Here is a 21,044-nt window from a genome sequence, read left to right on the forward strand (position 1 = left end):
GAGACTTGCAAGCTGGTTAATGCTGTGGCTGCCTTTTCTTCCTATGGGAACAATATGCTTCCTGGCTCTGCACACCCCCTGGGGAGCTTGGTGTGCGCTCAGTTCTCAAAGCATCCAGGGATTAGCACATTTTTATTTGGGATCAGCATCCATTTCTTAACTTCTAGTTAAACCTTATTAACTGCAAGGTACATATACGCTTCCTCGATGTCATCTTGTACAGCATGTGGTGCAAAGGACAAAGGATTGAGTTTGGAACCAGGTATTCCAAATTCTGTCTGTGTAAGTTCTTAGGATTCCCCATCTGTAAGATCGTTTTAAACAAAATTCTTATGAGACAGATAGTATTCAATAAATTCCTGTGTTTGGCTAAGGGTGTGGGTAACAGTCAACGTGGGAACTTTGTCTACATGTTCAACCTCATCCTTTTCCTGTCCTTCTGCAAGTGTCCTTATGAAGGATGTTTGGAATGAGACTGGGTGTCTGTACTGTAACAAGACCTCGGGTAATTTTGCTGAACAGCTCTGGCTAAGAATCACTATGAAAATATTGCTGTTATTGCTTTGGGAAGAACGAAGCCCAACGACTTTGGACCTTAAATTGCCTGCATGCAAATACCATAATTGTTGTATATTATGATGTAGCCTTAGTTATTCATTGAAGCACACTATTTGAAAATCATTTAATATTTAGTTCCTTGCAACCATGGGTATTTTTTAAAAAAATCTTATTTGTCCCATTTCATTCCCCAAAAGATTAGAGGGGTTTTAATAAAACAACCTTTCTACCTAAAATCAATTATAATTCATATTGAGCTTTATATCTATTTCATTTAAAACAAGGAAGTTTTTCCATCTTTGAGTATTAATATTTCTGCCAGAGTTCATTTCTCTGAACCTGCTCCCCATCTTCTTTTAATTTCTCTCCAAGGGCAGATATGGCAGAAATGGTGATCCGTAATGGGACTTGGGATCACCTTAATAGAAAAACAGAAACCTCTGTATTGTGGATTCTGTGTCAGACTCTATCCAAAGGGTTTGGCTAAGAGTCCAAGACCAAGGCAGTGGAAGGCCGGGAGTGGGAATGCAAATGAGCTCACTGTCACGTCAATTTCCCGTCCTCTACGACTGCCTGATTTTTGCAGGTACCATAGATCCACCAAATATCCACCTTTCCCTCCTCAGTTGTAGAAGAGGTTACCAGGTAAAGCCATTTTCCCAGAATCTCATCTACCCACCTTTCCTGAAATATTACTCTGGAATTGAAGAAAAGAAAGAACAACCATTTATTGAGCACCAAGTATTCTAGAGGTTATCTTAATTTGAAACTATAAAAGAAATTAGAGCTCTTTGTGAGAAAGTAATACAATGGAACGAACCAGGGTAAATTATAAAAAGCAGCTTAAAGACTCAAACAAATAAAACACTCTGAATACACAAGATTCCAAATAACACTCAGGGCTTACCAGAGTGTGTCTTCTCTGATTTCCACTCCCTGCCCTCTTGCATACCGTCAAACCCCTCATTTGGCTATGACCTGCCCCTTTCTCAGACCCATTTATTATTTTGGTTCTGTGTGTGGCTGAAGCACAACATTGGTTATGATCCTTTCTAAGATATGGCTGATGAACTAATTACAGAGGGTGCACAGATCCTATGTTTACATGTGCTTGAAGTGCAGTGTGCTCGTCCTGAATTTCGAATTCTCCAGCTGTTTCTACTTCTTTCTACTAAGAGCAAGAAGCCTCATCATCTCCAGCTTATGGGGCAGAGGGTTGTTTTGGCTGCACGGCCATCCTGCAGCCAAGATTCTTAACTACTGCAGCTGCGTCTGGGATAGATCCTTTAAGGCAGTTCATAAACTTGGGGCTATGTGCATTTTTGAAAATGAGCTGTTATTATTATTAGAGATTTCTACACATGTATTGCTTCTACTGTAAGTATAGGGAAAGAGGTTCAATTTTAGACACTGTCTTTAAAAAGAATTGCAATACTTTCAGTATTCAAATTCCTTTGTACATCAACTAAACTTTTGCCAGAATTCATGACTCCTACTCAGTTGTCATTCAATTCTCTTTTATATGAATTATGAGATAGTTTGTGAATCACTAGCAAGATTTAGCCTTTCTTTCTCAGATCCTAAATGACTTACTTTTCTTTCTGACTTTGAAATTTTTTACAAATGACTTTTTAACAAATAAAGGATTGTTGAAAGGAACAGATCGCTTTACCTGGGTTAAACTTATTATTACAGTTTCTATGCCCTTCCTAGTTTCCCTTTTCATTGTATAATTACACAGCAAGTCAATTAGGTCTTCTATGTACTATTTCTCTCATTAGCACAGTTTAAGAAGTAGGAATTACTGTCCATCCATCGGGTGTCACTATTCATCCACACCCACCAAGGCCCCTGTTGCCACAGAGAGAATTCTAGAAGTGGGAGGCACAGCCCAATATTCAGCTCCTCCCATTCCAAGTTATTTTAGACAAGAAGTTGCACTGTTCTTAAGATTTCAAAAGTGACAAATCATAATCACAGACGGTTACCCGCTCCAATGAGTTACATTTACAGTGAAGAAATTTGCCATAATTTTTTGGCCAATTTTTATCCATCTAGTCTCAATATAGGCTTCCCAGGTGGTTCAGTGGTAAAGAATCCACCTGCCAATGCAGGAGACGCAGAGGACATGGGTTTGATCCCTGGCTCTGATCCCTGGGGTGGGAAGGCTCCCTGGAGTAGGAAATGACAACCTGCTCCAGTATTCTTGCCTGCAAAATTCCATGGACAGAGGAGCCTGGTGGGCTATAGTCCATGGGGTCGCAAAGAATCGGACACAACTGAAGCAACTGAGCACTCACACATGCATATTATTTATATACCCTAAACAGGAGCTTTAGAACATTTTGACTGCCATTCAATATGGATAAATACATACATGATCAAGTCCATGTATAATGAAACAAATATTTCACAAAACAATATATATCCTTAAAACTACTGGGGCACTTTTTTCTTCTCAAACATCTTAGGTACATGTTTGGTGCTGTAGCACAGAATCCAAAACCCTTGCCTTAAATAAGATAGAAAGTCATGTCTTTCTCATGAAGTGATTCAGTGATGCGTCATTCAGGACTGACTGGCTGGTTATGCCAAACAAGGATATACAAGGGTATAGTTGCTTCTATTTTGTTGGTCTCCTAACTATAGGGGGTTGTCCTCATGCAAAGATGGGCTCGATAAAGGACAGAAATGGTATGGACCTAATAGAAGCAGAAGATATTAAGAAGGGGTGGCAAGAATACACAGAACTGTACAAAAAAGATCTTCACGACCCAGATAATCACGATGCTGTGATCACTCACCTAGAGCCAGACATCCTGGAATGTGAAGTCAAGTGGGCCTTAGAAAGCATCACTACGAACAAAGCTAGTGGAGGTGATGGAATTCCAGTTGAGCTATTCCAAATCCTGAAAGATGATGCTGTGAAAGTGCTGTACTCAATATGCCAGCAAATTTGGAAAACTCAGCAGTGGCCACAGGACTGGAAAAGGTCAGTTTTCATTCCAATCCCAAAGAAAGGCAATGCCAAAGAATGCTCAAACTGCCACACAATTGCACTCATCTTACACGCTAGTAAAGTAATGCTCAAAATTCTCCAAGCCAGGCTTCAGCAATAATATGTGAACTGTGAAATTCCAGATGTTCAAGCTGGTTTTAGAAAAGGCAGAGGTACCAGAGATCAAACTGCCAACATCTGCTGGATCATTGAAAAGGCAAGAGAGTTCCAGAAAAACATCTATTTCTGCTTTATTGACTATGCCAAAGCCTTTGACTGTGTGGATCACAGTAAACTGTGGAAAATCCTGAAAGAGATGGGAATACCAGACCACCTGACCTGCGTCTTGAGAAATTTGTATGCAGGTCAGGAAGCAACAGTTACAACTGGCCATGGAACAACAGACTGGTTCCAAATAGGAAAAGGAGTACGTCAAGGCTGTATATTGTCACCCTGTTTATTTAACTTCTATGCAGAGTACATCATGAGAAACGCTGGGCAGGAAGAAGCACAAGCTGGAATCAAGATTGCCGGGAGAAATATCAATAACCTCAGATATGCAGATGACACCACCCTTATGGCAGAAAGTGAAGAGGAACTAAAAAGCCTCTTGATGAAAGTGAAAGAAGAGAGTGAAAAAGTTGGCTTAAAGCTCAACATTCAGAAAACAAAGATGATGGCATCTGGTCGCATTACTTCATGGGAAATAGATGGGGAAACAGTGGAAACTGTGGCTGACTTTATTTTAGGGGGCTCCCAAATCACTGCAGATGGTGATTGCAGCCATGAAATTAAAAGATGCTTACTCCTTGGAAGGAAAGTTATGACCAACCTAGATAGCATATTGAAAAGCAGAGATATTACTATGCCAATAAAGGTCCATCTAGTCAAGGCTATGGTTTTTCCAGTGGTCATGTATGGATGTGAAAATTGGACTGTGAAGAAAGCTGAGCACCAAAGAATTGATGCTTTTGAACTGTGGTGTTGGAGAAGACTCTTGAGAGTCCCTTGGACTGCAAGGAGATCCAACCAGTCCATTCTGAAGGAGATCAGCCCTGGGATTTCTTTGGAAGGAATGATGCTAAAGCTGAAACTCCAGGACTTTGGCCATTTCATGCGAAGAGTTGACTCATTGGAGAAGACTCTGATGCTGGGAGGGATTGGGGGCAAGAGGAGAAGGGGGTGACAGAGGATGAGATGGCCGGATGGCATCACTGACTCGATGGACGTGAGTTTGAGTGAACTCCGGGAGTTGGTGATGGACAGGGAGGCCTGGCGTGCTACAATTCATGGGGTCACAAAGAGTCAGACATGACTGAGTGACTGAACTGAACTGAACAGTTATCTAATTTAAATGTCATTTCTATAATGTTACCTTTGTCTTCTAGCGGAGCACCTGTTTTCTTTTTCTTTAGCTTTTTCTTTTATATGGGAGTTGATTACCAATGTTGTGTTAGTTTCAGGTGTACAGCAAGGTGATTCAGTTATATTAATATATGTATATATACCTATTCTATTTCAAATTATTTTCCCATTTAGATTGTTAAATAATATTGAGCAGAGTTCCCTGTGCCATACCGTAGGACCTTGTTGGTTTTCCATGTTAAACATAGCAGTGTGTACATGTCAATCCCAAACTCCCCAATTATCCCTTCCTCCCACCCTTCCACACTGATCACCATAAGTTCATCCTCTAAGTCTAGCAAAGAACTTTTGAACTTTAAAAGTCAATGTGAGCCTTGTAGAGGGGAAGAAGAAGAAAATGGACAGGAACTAGTACGTCTCCAAACTCGATCATTTCTTGAGTTACTGAAAGCTGACTGTATCTAACATTTTAGAGGGTTAACAAGTGAAAAACAGACCCGAACACTGAAATTCGCATTGTTTGGTTTGCTGGCATTATGAAATATTTAGGAGGAAGAAACTTGAAAGCTCTGCTTTCTAAATGGTCTAACCTTGATTATTGGCCCTGAAAGTGAGTAAACAGAACTTGCTGTGTAGTTCCTGGGGCTGACAGATGCACGTCTATGGCTGTGTGGCTTTTCTCCTTAATTAGAAGGAAGGGTAAAAAACTCAAGACTGTAGGAATAATAAAACTGCTAGATTAAGTGACGCCCAAATTTCCAGGATTCACACTCTCGATGAAAAGTCTCAAGGGAAGTGACATCATTTCTCAACGTGCCCGCCATCATTCTTTGGTCAAAAGGAGCAGCAAGGGAAGGGGGTGATCTTGAAAGGGTGTGAGATTTGGCATCACACAGACCTAGGGGGCCATAATTCAGCTTCAGCTCCATCAGCTTCCAGCTCCATCGACTTCCGACTTTACCAACTTCCGGCTCCAAGCCATGTGGTTAGTACCAACCACTTAGTGGTTCTGAGTTATACCTCCTGCTCTATATAATAAGAACAATGATATCTTCTCAGAAGGGTTAGAGATACGGCTTCTAAGTCTCCCAGCATAATGCCTGACTCTTAATAAATGCCCAGGGAGAGGCAGTGGTTAGGTCATTGTGGTGGTGGCCAAACACATGGAGATGTCTCACAAGAATATGAATAGGTTTCCTCATGGTGGGCTAGAGAAATACCAAGTAGCTTGGGGATGGGAGGTCTAGGAAGAAAAGAAAAAAAGAAAATGAATAAGAAAAGAAAGAGAGAGAGATCTCAGTTGGGAACGATGTCTTCTCCCTTCTGCATAAATGGTTCCATGTGAACTAGCCCAGATTAGTGAAGCAGGGAGGTGGTGAAGTGGGGCATATAATTCGTGCTGCAGCCCATTAGGATGGATCAGGTCTCTGCTTCATGGAAGCTCATCTCTTGAGCTTCATTTAAATAGTGCGCTGAGCCCTAGCACCTGTGAACAATCCTGTCCCTCGTCACTGCAAACAAATAAACTTTTTTTTTTCCAGCAGTAAACTCCAAAGCCTTCAGAAATTAGCGTGGAGTTAATTTTAGCAGAGACATAACGAATGATGCTGCCTGAACTGAGGGGAGAAAGAGAGGGTACATGCAATCACATTAAGTAGGGCAGAAGAAGCAGTTAAATATGCCAAGAGATTTGAAACCTCTCAATGAAACGATGACTTTGGGTGTGCTGGCACATCTATGTGTAAACTCTGTGTGTGTGTGTGTGTGTGTGTGTGTGTGACACCCGTGAGGACATACTCATCCCTGCCACAGGCAGCTTTAGGAGAGACTGAGGAGGGAATGGGGTGTGGTGAGACTGTCACCCTGAATTGTAGACACCGGCCTAGAATGGAGACTTCATCCTCTTTTTCTCTCTCTTCCTCCTGCCCTTGACTTCCATTGCTTTAGATACAGAAAACTTATGTCTCCCACACTGTTTTAAACCATGAAAAGTAACAAGATTGCCTTGATCTTTTGTTCAGAAAGCCTTGAAAAACAATCCATTTATGAAGCTGAAAACCAGGAATTGAAAAGAAAAAAAAGAAAAGGAAAAGGGGGGGAAAAAAACCCACCCAAACCTTGGTGTTTCACTTGCCCAAATTGAAGTATTAAGTCTTGTTTCTCTTTTTTTTTCCTGATAGTTATGAAATAAGCTCCCTCTGGGTGGAAGTCCCTTTGCTCTGAAGCTTCTGGTTTTAACCACAGACAGCTGCCTTATAAAGAAAGCAGCCGCACTCTTCAAGAGTTTCACTTCTGTTTGTTTCTCTCTTATTGACCACTGCAAGCAGGTTGCTGTGTTCTACTGCTTACAACCTAAGGTTCTTGTGCAGCACGGAAGTTAACGTGGGTGGCTTCTGTCCCTGGAGTGATTGTAGACCATGACCACAGCGTGTGACCACGGGTTGAAGCACAAACTGTGGTCACTTGATTTCGAGTCATATATGAAGTTCTTTTTAAAGGCTGAAGCATTTATCAGAATAAGTGCAACCCCTATCTGATAAATGGGATCAATCTGGCTCCATCGCTAACACAAGCCTCCCAGTATTCATTACTCTGATAGTTAAAGCTGGGAAGGGGGTGGAACATTATTTATGGTGATCTTTGCTAAGTAAATCATTTAAAAAATGGCTTTCTAAATGCAATATTTCCCTTTTAAGAAGCCCTCCAGAATTAAAGGGGCTTTACAATGGAACATGAAACATATTGCAAGGCAGAGAGACAGAAGCCGTCTTGATTAATGCCCACGATTATCAGCGATGCAAATCACTTTCACTTATTAAGTCTTGTTTAATATCCTAATGAAGGCTTCTGAGCAGATTTGGTAATTCCGGAGAAAGTGACTGTGAACTAATGCCCTTTCAGCATGTTGAGAATGAGCAGTACTATAAAGAAAACCTCATTTACCATAATTCCTCCCCTGCCCAGGACCCTTTTCTCAGCTTCTACTTCGCAGCAGGAGACAATTAACCTTTTCAGTGCCAGAAGTGATTTCCAGCCCCTTCCAGCTGTGAAGGCCAGGAGGGTCAGAGGGAGATGGAAGTTCTCTTTGGTCGTCACTCCCCTAGAACAGTTCTAAGAAATCGGACTGTGGAGTAGTAGGGATTTAAAACATAGCCGCCGGTTCCGTGTGGGCACGTGTGGTATCTCTCACCAAAGTCTTTTCAAATGCCAACCCCGGGGCCTTGGCATTGCTTATTCAGCTTGAATCAAAGACGATCAGAAATGAAAGCAGACACGGATGAAGAAAAGCCCATTCCACCCTGAAACGCTGGTCTCCCTTTGTGATCTGTGGGGATGTAGGTTTTATTGAGGTTGGACGTTTGGGAGGTGGCGCCAGGGGTGGTGGATTCAGGGGTTGGCCTTGGGCCTCCTTTTACAGCCGGGCGCCCATTTCCTGGCTCTGCTTGTACTTGGGGCCACACGGATGGCCCAGGGCCGGGGATCAGGCTGAAGCCCTTCTCTGTCTGCGTAGGCGCACCCATCTGTGGATGCAGAGTGGCTTTCCAGCATCACCATTTCTTGTTTCCGGAGCAGCAGCACAGAGGCAAGGCAGAGAAGGACCCCGCTGGGGCAGACGAATGAGACCAAGGCCATGGGCTCTCTCCGCTCATGCACCTCCCAGCACATCCCCTCCCCGCCTCCTGGCTGAAGCCCCTCAAGGGAGCTGGTCCCTCTGACTTTCAGGGATGCCCTTTCAATCCTTTCCCTCCCTCTCTCAACCTGGATGTGTCAGCCCCTGTCCTGGTATAAACGGAGACTTTGGGTAAAGACAGAGGCAGAAGCCAGGCAATTTCCTGGCCCATCTTGGTATAGAAAACAGCTCCAAATGGACCATTTATGACCTTTCCCTTGTCCTAACTGGACTCACACCAAGATTGAACAGCCCCCGATGCAGGGACTCCCGTGGGCCAGAGGCAAAACCTTCTCACCTCCTGGCTCTAGCACGTGAAGCCTTGCTTCTTGTTGATGAAAGAAAGCCCCCATTCCTGTAGCACCTCCCAAAGATTTCCAGGGCAGGGAACGATCGAGGGGAGCAATGGCTGAGAGAGGAGCGGGGTGAGGGTTTGGAGGGCGACATGCTGACTCTCTCTCAGGGAGGAGAACAAAGAGCCAGGGTGGGATTACAGGCCACTTTGTACCCTACAGACCCCAGGTAGGAAGAGACACTGCCCGCCAAGTCCATCCCCGATGGGGGATGGAGGTGGGATCCATCCCCTGTGAGTGCTGGGGACGGGGTACAGGAAGGTCAGACAGAGGTAGGTTAGAACATGATCCTCAATGTTTTTGGCACCAGGAACCATTTCATGGAAGATGTTTCTCCCACAGCCCAGGGCTTGGGGAGATGGTTTCGGGATAATTCAAGGACATTGCATTTACTGCGCACTTTATTTCTGTTATTATTACATCAGCTCCCCCTCAGATCCTAAGGCATTAGATCTCAGAGGTTGGGGACCCCCGGGTTAGAACACAGATTTCAGAACTCAGTGGAACCTTGAGGAACCTCCTCCCCTTCCCCCCCCCTCGGGCATATCCTAATTCGTGCTTCAGGCTGACCCACCCCTCTCTGCAATGCTTCATTTTGTTCCTCACATCACACATCTGGTCTCGTCTTTCAGCACACTAGGGCCTTCACTCATTTAACTTCTTTGCTTCTTTTCAGTCTCCCCTACTAAGCGCCAAGATGGATCTCCATGCATGAATGTGCTTAGGGCAGCACCCTGGCAAGCGCTGAAGAGAGGAAAGAGTCTGCAGGTAGAAGGACTGTTTCTGTGGCACATTGGAAGGGTCTTAGACTGGAAGGTGAGGGAAGTAGGTCTGTGTTGGCTCAACCGTGTGGAAGAAGCCACCATACAGTTAAGACCTTTGACCAACTGGTTCAACTCTCTGAGCCCACAGATCCTCAGCTCCAGGATGGGGATTGACATGACCTGGATGAGCAGCAGAAAGAGGGCTGTGGTAATGCTCTGAAAACCATGAGGGGTTAGATAAGTTTTGGGTGTTGCCATTGGTGGGGACAGGCCGGTGGCTACTTCAGTCTATTTAAGTCCCACTTACTCAGTGCTCATTGGCCCGCTCCTCCATGAAATGTTCCCTGATCTTCCCAGGCAGAATCCCTCCCCTTCTGTGTGTGTTCCTCTGCCCACAACCTCATTCAGCCTGTCCTGTCATCCTGCCTATGTTGTATGTTTCTGAATCCACAGCAATCGTAACCCAACTACATCCACTGAGGATACATTTCAGGCCAGGCACTGTTCTAGGGGAGTTACATTCATGAACTCATTTCAACCCCAAACAACCCATTTTACAGATAAGGAAGCTGAAGCATCGCTGATTAAGTCAATAGAAGCCATGCAGCTGCGAAGTGAATGGTCAGGATCTGAATACAGTTAATTAACTCTGGTCCCACCATCTTCACCCATGGCCTCTCAGGCCTGTGTGATGCTTGCTTGATGGAGAGCACAGTAAATGTTGCAGAAATGGGCAACTCTGTGGATGGGGTTCTCTGCCTGTCCACCCACAATGAGGGTTGTTCTGAGAAGCGAGTCAAAATGGGTGTAAGGCTGCTTATAATGAAAAGCCACTAAGCACTTAGAGCTTAGTGTTACAATTAAATATTTTTAATGACAATGAAAGTAGAAATGTCTAGAACATAGTTAAAGAAGCATCTATGAAAATATTTGCCATCTGTTCCTGGGCAGTTTTGTAAATTCTCTATGAAATGGCTCACAGATTTCTAGACTTCTTTTTTGACCCCCTGCCAAAAGATTAATGATATCTGGACAATCTCTGCTTCTGAATTTTTTCTTTTTTTTTAAACATTGTATTTTATTTTTTTAAATTGTGGTAGAATAGACATAAAGTTTATAAAGTTTATTTTAGGTATAAAATTCAGTAGCAATAAGTACATCAGTAGTGTTATGCAACTGTTGCTACCATCCATCTCCAAAAGTTTTCTCATCTTCCAAAATGGAGACTTTGTACCCATTAAACAACAACTCCCATTTTCCTCTTCTCAAAACTCTGGAAACCATCCTTTTAACCTCATAGAAGTGGAATCATCCAGTATTTATTCTTATGTGATTGGCTTGTTTCACTTAGCTTAATGTCTTCCAGATATGTCTATGTTGAGGGGGACTTACCTGGTGGTCCAGTGGTTAAGACTCTGCCTTGCAATGCAGGGGACTCAGGTTCGATCCCTGATCTGGGAAAATCCACCTGGCGAGGAACAAATAAGCCCATGCACCATAACTATTGAGTCTGTGCTCTAGAGCCCGGAAGCCGTGGCTACTGAAGCTCAGGGAACTAAGATCCCACATGCTGCAGGGCAACCACGGCTGCCCACCACAACTAGAGAGCCCACTCACTGCAACAAAAGACTCGGGTAACGCAACAAAGGCCTGACACAGCCAAATTAATTACTCAAAAGATATTTTAAAAAGACTTATCCATGTTGTTGCATGTGTCAGAATTTCATCTTTTAAAGGCTGAATAATATCATGTGTGTGTGTGTGTGTCTGCAGGTGTGCATACCACACTTCACTTATCCATCCACCTGTCAACAGACACTTAGATTGCTTCCACTTCTGGCTACAGTGAATAACACTGTTATGAATATACATGTACAAATATCTGTGTGAGTCCCTGTTTCATTTCTTTGTGTCTTTACCTAGTACTGGAAACTGATGGATCATATGGTAATTCTATTTTTAATTTTTTGAGGAACCATGAAAACATTTTCCACACCAGCTACACTATTTTACCTCCCCATCAGCAGTGAGCAAGAGTTCCCATATCTCCATATCTTCATCAACACCTGCTATTTTCTGTTTTTTCTTTCTTCTTTTTTTCTTTAAATAACCTTCCTAATGAATGTGAAGTAGGTCACTGAATTTTTGAATGGTTCCGTTTTTTATCTTCCTTAACTCTCAATTTTCATCTTCAAAACACAAATTTTGCCACATTAAATAGACTTGATTCTGTTATCTTGAATTTCTTCCTCCTTTACTTATCAGCCTTCAAGTAGATGGCTGAACACATGCTGGCTACTGTCCTAGGTGCTGGAAAATTTTGTTGAGTAGGTCTATCACAGTTCTCTAGGATTCTAAGTTGAGTTTGATCACCTAGCATGTAATTATGGTGCTTTCTTACCTAAAAGTATAAATTATCCCATTTATAGCTACATTTGAAAATATCATCATTTAAATTGTAAAAGACAAAAACTTAATTATGAAATTCTTTCTCCTAGAAACCCAAATTGTCTGGATACAAGGGGGCTTGACTCTATAGGCCCATTTTTAAATATATAAACTCTTTCTTTTTTTTAGGTAAGAAGTGGATTTATTTAGAGAGAAACAAACTCTACAGAGAGAGTGTGGGTCATTGCAGAGGGTGAGTCTTGCCTATAAACTCTTTTTAAAATAAACGTTTTCTTTTAGATTTATTACAAAGTTAGAACTGACTCATTGGAAAAGGCCCTGATGCTGGGAAAGATTGAAAGCAGGAGGAGAAGGGGACAACAGAGGATGAGATGGTTGGATGGCATCACCAATTTGATGGGCATAAGTTTGAGCAAGCTCCAAGAGTTGGTGAGGACAGGAAGCATGGCATGCTGCAGTCTATGGGGTCACAAAGAGTTGAAAAGGACTGAGTGACTGAACTGAACTGAACAAAGTTAGTATAGCATATAAATCCCCAAACCTATTATTAGCATCTTTCATTCATATGGTATATTTGTCACAATTACTGAACAAATATTGATACATCGTTATTAACATTGGGGCTTCCCAGGTGGCTCAGTGGTAAAGAATCTGCCTGCCAATCCAGGAGATGCAGGAGACACAGGTTCAATCCCTGAGTCAGTAAGATCCCTGGAGGAGGAAATGGCAACCCACCTCAGTATTCTTGCCTGGAGAATTCCATGGACAGAGGACCCTGGTGGGCTACAGCACATGATACTGCCAAGAGCTGGATACAACTGAGCAGGAGCTTACATTGCTTTCCCATTATTAATATTAGTCCATAGTCTGCTCAGATTTTCTTCAATTTTTACCCAATGTCTTTTTCTGTTCCAAAATCCCCATCTAGGACAGCACATTGCATTTAATTGTCATGTTTCCTTAGGTTCTCCTTGATTCTCAGACAGTTTCTCAGACTTTCCTTGTTTTTGATGACCTTGATAATTTTAAGGAGTATCGGTCAGTTATTTTGTAGAATGTTTCTCAACTGCAACTTGTCTGATGATTTTCTCATGATTAGACTGGGGTTATGGGTTTGGGGAGGGAGATCAGAGAGGAAAAGTACATTTGCTTCCCATTACATCAAGGATGTGTATACATCAATATGATTCATCACTGCTGATGACCTAGATCGCTTGGCGGAGGTCATTTTGGTCATGTTTCTCTGCTGTAAAGTTGTTCTTTCTTCTTCTCTTTGTCTACTCTACTCTTAGGAAGGAAGAGTATCATATTACGTCCTCACCTCAACCACCTTCTTGAGGGTGGTTCTCTACATAAATTAATTGGAATTCTTCTACATGGGAGACTTGCCTCTTCTCTCAAATTTACTTTTCCAAGCACTTACTTATATCAGTGTGACTCATGTATATTTATCTTATACTTTGGATCATAATCTAGTACTATTTCGTTCATTTTGTTTCAGCTTTGGTCAGCAGGAGCTCTTTTAGCTGGCTCCAGTGTCTCTTCACTGTCCTCACTCATCATTGTGGGTTTTTTCGGTTTGTTTCTGAGCTCTTCTTTACTTTCTGACTCTACAAATTGCTTCAGGCTTATCTTGTTTATTTCATGCCTGAGTCCTAGAACCAGCCATTCCTCCAAGCAACCTGGTTTTTTAAAATTGGCGAATGGTATTGGAAATCAGGATTTAGGTGCTGCCTGTGTTTGTTGCTACTTAGGTATCATTGCATTTAGAGCCTCTCAGCTACAAAGGAAATACATATGTAAAAATAGGTCCTTGATTTTGATGACTACTTAAGACATTTTGAATGAAAATGTGTACAAAATACACAATACACTTCACTGTATTCAGTTCAGTTCAGTCGCTCAGTCGTGTCCGACTCTGAGACCCCATGGATCGCAGCACGCCAGGCCTCCCTGTCCATCACCAACTCCCGGAGTTCACTCAGACTCACGTCCATCGAGTCCATGATGCCATCCAGCCATCTCATCCTCTGTCATCCTCTTCTCTTCCGGCCCCCAATCCCTCCCAGCATCAGAGTCTTTTCCAATGAGTCAACTCTTCACATGAGGTGGCCAAAGTAGTGGAGCTTCAGCTTCAGCATTAGTCCTTCCAAAGAACACCCAGGACTGATCTCCTTCAGAATGGACTGGTTGGGTCTCCTTGCAGTCCAAGGGACTCTCAAGAGTCTTCTCCAACACCACAGTTCAAAAGCATCAATTCTTTGGCACTCAGCTTTCTTCACAGTCCAACTCTCGCATCCATACATGACCACTGGAAAAAACATAGCCTTGACTAGACGGACCTTTGTTGGCAAAGTAATGTCTCTGCTTTTGAATATGCTATCTAGGTTGGTCATAACTTTCCTTCCAAGGAGTAAGTGTCTTTTAATTTCATGGCTGCAGTCACCATCTGCAGTGATTTTGGAGCCCCAAAAAGATAAAGTCTGACACTGTTTCCACTGTTTCCCCATCTAGTTCCCATAAAGTGATGGAACCAGAGTGATAAATACAATCAACATAATTTTTGGTGAAGTTAATATTTATTTTTGTATTGAAGTACAGCTGATTTATAATGTTTTAGGTCTATGTTTCAGCAAATATTTGCTAAATGTTTTAGCAAAGTGATTCAGTCATATACACACATACACATACATGTGCAGACATATGTAGATTCTCAGTTTTTTTCCACTTAGGTTATTACAAGATATTGAATATACTTCCCTATTTCATACAGTAAGTCTTTGTTGTTTACCTATTTTACATATGATGGTGTGTGTATCATCTGGAATCAAGATTACTGGGAGGAATTTCAACAACCTCAGATATGCAGATAATACCACTCTCATGGCAGAAAGAGCCTCTTGATGAGGGTGAAAGAGGAGAGTAAAAAAGCTGGCTTAAAAACTCAACATTCAAAAAACTAAGATTATGGCATCCAGCCCCATCACTTTATGGCAAATAGAAGAGGAAAAAGTGGAAGCAGTGATAGATTTTATTTTCTTGGCTTCAAAATCACTGTGTATGGTGACTGCAGTCATGAAATTAAAAGATGCTTGCTCCTTCAAAGGAAAGCTATGACAAAGTTGGACAGCATATTAAAAAGCAAAGACATCACTTTGCCAACAAAGGTCTATATAATCAAATCTATGGTTTATCCAGTAGTCCTGTACAGATATGAGAGTTGGACCATAAAGAAGGCTGAAAACTGAAGAATTGACGTCCTTCAACTGTGGTGCTGGAGGAGACTCTTGAGAGTCCCTTGGACAGCAAGGAGATCAAACCAGTCAATCCTAAAGGAAATGAACCCTAGATATTCATTGGAAGGGCTGATGCTGATGCTGAAGCCGAAGCACCAATACTTTCACCAACTGATGCAAAGAGCCAACTCATTGGAAAAGACCCTGATGCTAGGAAAGATTGAAGACAGGAGAAGAGGGTAGCAGAGGATGAGATGGTTAGATAGCTTCATGACTCATCAGAGATGAATTTGAGCAACTTCAGTAAATAGTGATGGACAGGGAAGTCTGGCGTGCTACCGTTCATGCGGTAAAGAGTTGGACATAACTTAGCAACTGAACAACAGCAACAGTATCTGAATAAACAACATAGTTTAACCTGTTCTTGGGATCTCAGGTATTGTCTTGAATGACGGCTGTTTGGCCATGACACAGTGATTGCCCACAGCCCACACCGAGCTTTGAGGACTATTCACAGATCATGGTGCTATATTGTGCCATATGACTTCTGCTCTAGCTGTTCATAATCTTTCTAATGTTTTTCCTCCTCAGTTCAGTCACTCAGTTGTGTCTCTTTGTGACCCCATGGACTGCAGCACGCCAGCCTTCCCTGTCCATCACCAGCTCCTGGAACTTGCTCAAACTCATGTCCATCGAGTTAGTGATGACATCCAGCCATCTCATCCTCTGTCATCCTCTTCTCCTCTGCCCTTCAGTCTTTCCCAGCATCAGGGTCTTTTCTAATGAGTCAGGTCTTTGCATCAGGTGGCCAAAGTATTGGAGTTTCAGCTTTAGCATCAGTCCTTCCAATGAATATTCAGGACTGATTTCTTTAGGATTGACGGGTTTGATCTCCTCGCAGTTTAAGGGACTCTCAAGAGTCTTCTCCAACACTACAGTTCAAAAGCATCAATTCTTCAGGGCTCAGCTTTCTTTATAGTCCAACTCTCACATTCATACATGACTACTGGACAAACCACAGCTTTGACTAGATGGATCTTTGTTGGCAAAGTAATGCCCCTGGTTTTTAATATGCTATCTAGGATGGTCATAACCTTTCTTCCAAGCAGCAAGCATCTTTTAATTTCATGGCTGCAGTCACCATCTGCAGTGATTTTGGAGCTTCCAAAAATAAAGTCTGTCACTGTTTCCATTATTTCCCCATCTATTTGCCATGAAGTGATGGGACCAGATGCCATGATCTTAGTTTTCTGAATGTAGAGTGTTAAGTCAACTTTTTCACTCTCCTCTTTCACTTTAGTTCTTAATAACCTCCCCTCCTCACCTCTAGTTCACTGTTTGTAACCTGCTGTCTCCTAATAATAAGATAAACAAGTTTTATCAAACTGTTCATAATTTAAAAACAAAGATGTACTGAGTGAGGATCTGAGATGGGTCTTACAACACCGCTGTTTGACTGTGTAGAAACATGTCCTTTCCCTCTGCTTTTCCTTCCTCCCTGTTTTTCACCTGTCCTCTAACTGGACAACAGTGCTGACTTGTTGAGGTCAAACATGTGTTTTAAATGTGAGCACCAAATGTATGGAGTGTGCAGGTTTTTCCATGTGTCTCTGTGTTCAGGCTCTCAAGTTCTATTTAAATAACTCTAAGTGCAGGGAAAACAGGAGCAGACTTGAAATCACTAGACTTGAAGTGCATTTGAGCCCTGATTCTCTTGCTCTGATTCAGGCAAGTCACTCAGCTTCTCTGGGCCCCCTGTGTCAGAAAATAAAAGAATTCACCTAGAACCCTTAGGTTCCTTTCCAGCTTTAACATCCTGTGACTTCTGAGTGAGCTTTAATAATCTTAAAAGAACAATGTGAACAAATGGGCTGGAGAGCATCTAATCTCAGCTAAGCTGCCTTCAAACTGAGTGACCTTGGGAAAGTTGCTCTAAAAATACCTACTTCAGAGTCATCCATGTGTACACGTAGGCACTGATTATATAATAATGGCTGCTGCTGCTAAGTTGCTTCAGTCATGTCCGACTCTGTGCGACCCCATAGACAGCAGCCCACCAGGCTTCCCGTCCCTGGGATTCTCCAGGCAAGAACACTGGAGTGGGTTGCCATTTCCTTCTCCAATGCATGAAAGTGAAAAGTGAAAGTGAAGTTGCTCAGTCATGTCCGACTCTAGCGACCCAATGGACTGCAGCCTACCAGGCTCCTCCATCCATGGGATTTTCTAGGCAAAAGTACTGGAGTGGGGTGCCATCGCCTTCTCCGATATAATAATGGAGGTGCGACATATCCAGAGGGGAAGCATGGATTGTACACAGGCAACATGGGGAGACCTGGTTCAGTATATGAAGGAAAATAAAACTAGGTCTCTACATAAGTCATTAGAGGGATAAATTCCTAAATAAGAAAGATTAAGTTATAAATTTATAAGCAAGTTCAGGAGGATAGCCTTGTGATTAGGGATGAGAAAGTTCTTTAAACAAATGATGTCCAAACACGAACCGTAAAGCCCAACCCCCAAAGAGATGAAACTGACTTCATCCAGGTGAGATGTATGCCAACATCATGGATGGGTCTGGGAAGTGGGGAAAAGGTAGAAAACAGACTATGATCTGTAAGAATATCATTTGCAAAATTAGAGACATTCATAGGAACCTGCAAGGAACCTGCATATTTTGCAAGAACTCATTCAAATGAAAGGACAGACCTTAAGAAGGTGGACTACAGAGAGGAGAGAGAAAAGGCTTTGTGTTGTTCACGAATGATCATGTCAGTCCTGAAGAAAATCAACCCTGAATAGTCATTGGAAAGACTGATGATGAAGCTGAAGCTCCAGGACTGTCCACCTGATGCAAAGAACTGACTCATAGGAAAAGATCCTGATTCTGGGAAAGACTGAAGACAAAAGATGAATGAGTGGCAGAGGATGAGATGATTAGATAGCATCACTGACTCATGGACATGAATCTGAGCAAACTCTGGGAGATAGTGAAGAGCAGAGAAGCTTGGCATGCTGTAGTCCATGGGGTTGCAAAGAGTTAGACATGACTTAGTGACTGAACAACAAGAAGTATTTATATCTATGTATATATATATATATATATATATATATTTATATATATGTATATGTACTTGAATACACATATATTTTTAGTATATGTTTCCATAAAGATCACTTACCTGGGACTGTAGACTCTGAGAACCCTGAGGGCAGTAATTACTACTTAGCACACAGTAGGCATCTATCCTGGAAGGACGAATAAATGAATATACATGGACCATCTCCATACTAGCTGCTTCACTGGGATTTTATGGAGATTTAGCAGTCCATGGGGTCCCAAAGAGTTGGACATGACTGAGCGACTTCACTTTCACTTTCATTTTTCAGGTAACAGGCATAATTGCTCACTTTAAAGTGCTTTAAAGGCTCTTGATCTAGAATAATCCTTAGGATTCATCTGGCCCAATGGTTACCAGACTTCTGGATTTCATAGATGGCTTTAAGAATAGGTGGGCAAACCTAAAACAATTAAATTAAAACAATTAAAAGGTTCATACTCTGGGTCAGCCCATGACCTTCTCCTTAACTCAGGTATGGACTAAAAAACCCAGTATTAGCATTTTATAGAAGAAAGAGCTTTTTAACATCATTAGGTAAGACAAATATCAAGTACTACGGGAATTAAAAGAGCTATTGAGATATGTTGAGAATATCAGAACAGGCTTCTGAGAGAAGCTAATTGTTGAACCAGGCTGTGAATGATGGGTTTTTTAATATCAGAGAAGCAGAATGTTTAAAATAAAGGAGAGCACCTCTGAGGAAATAGTTTAGCTTAATGAAAACTTGACTGCATGCCTCCCATTTTTCTCACTTATCCACGGCAACTTCAGTGCAATCTGGACCATGTGCCACTGGGCTGGTCCAACTTCAGAGAGTTAATGTTTTCGCTCGTCCTGGTAGCCCTGGACCTCAACCCAAACTGAAAATCACCAGAAAGTTCTTTTCAACTCAACACACTAAATTCTTCGGAAAGAAGCTCCCAAGATCCTACCAAGTTCAGTTCTGGTGGAAATTCCCTCTTACTCTGGCCAGCTCTGGGCCAGCTGACAGATAGTTTAAAAGAAAGTTTCTTCTGATCCATTGAAGGGCAAGAGGTGCTTTGAACTCAGTCTGGAGAGGAACTTGAGTTCAGCATGGGCACAGCCCAGACCTGTTGCTGCAGCCCCTGAAACAGATGACTCACAGGGGAAACACGGCAGGGAATGGTGACAGCTATACGTGCAAACCGAGGCGTGGTCACCCAGCCAGCCAACAGTGATCAGTTTCCCTTCGGCCATAAAATTGACCCAGCTGTGGGGCGTTGCAAAGGGAGGGAGAAGGTTTATTTCCTATTGGCATGCAGTCCTTTTGAACCTTGACCTTCCTCATATTGTCCTTCTTTGATAAATGCAGAGTCCCAGAAGCCGAAGAGAATAAGTAACAGAATGCTGTACATCAGCCATCTCAAACAACAGACCTCAGAATGAGATAGGCAACGATTCCAATATAAGAAAAACCATAGACAGATGCGCAGTTTAGAAAATGCATCAATTCTCAGTCCTCTGAAAGCATTGGATGAGGGTAAACAAATAGTGGAGGTGATTCCTTCATCTCCTTTGAGTCACTTCTGAAAGTTCCAGTGCATCCACCATTTAAACAGATAAACACGCCAAACAGACCTTTAAGTGTTGTTCATGTTTCTGACACACCGTGATGGTGCTCGAGAAAGAAACCATGGCAGCCAAGTGAATGGTGTTATATCTGGTTCTTATCATCCTAACAGCTGCCCTAGTTCCAGCTGTGGAAAGTAGCAGAGTAGCCGACAGTTTTGAATTACTGGAAACCCTAGTAAGACCAAGCAAAACATTTATAAAGAAGCACCAAGAACTCAGTAAGAGACAGAGGTAGGCACATGGGTGCACGTGTGCCCGCCCACCCCCAACACATGCGCGCGCACACACACACACACACACTCACACACACACACACACAGACTCACACACACACACACAGACTCACACACACACACACACAGACTCACACAGACTCACACACACACAGACACACACACAGACACACACACAGACTCACACACACACACACAGACTCACACACACACACATAGACTCACACACACACAGACTCACACACACACACATAGACTCACACACACACAGACTCACACACACACACATAGACTCACACACACACAGACTCACACACACACACACACACACACAGACTCACACACACACACACACACACAGACTTATACCATGAGAGACCACTCACCAACAGAAACTGTGTGGACAGAGGCAAAGGGAAGGGGAAAGTTAAACTCGAAAGCAGAAAGAAAAACAATGCCGTTTTGGTGTTGCCTTATTGCCATTGGCTAATCATGGTTATAACTTTCCTCTGTTAGCTTACTAGGTTATTTTGAGAGAAGAATACATGTTTCTCACACTAAAAACTCTTAGGGCAGCCATGAAATTAAAAGATGCTTACTCCTTGGAAGGAAAATTATGACTAACCTAGATAATATATTAAAAAGCAGAGACATTACTTTGTCAACAAAACCTAGTCAAGGCTATGGTTTTTCCAGTGGTCATGTATGGATGTGAGAGTTGGACTATAAAGACAGCTGAGCGCTGA

This window comes from Bos taurus, chromosome 16, assembly GCF_002263795.3.
Source record: "Bos taurus isolate L1 Dominette 01449 registration number 42190680 breed Hereford chromosome 16, ARS-UCD2.0, whole genome shotgun sequence".
Classification (NCBI taxonomy): domain Eukaryota; kingdom Metazoa; phylum Chordata; class Mammalia; order Artiodactyla; family Bovidae; genus Bos; species Bos taurus.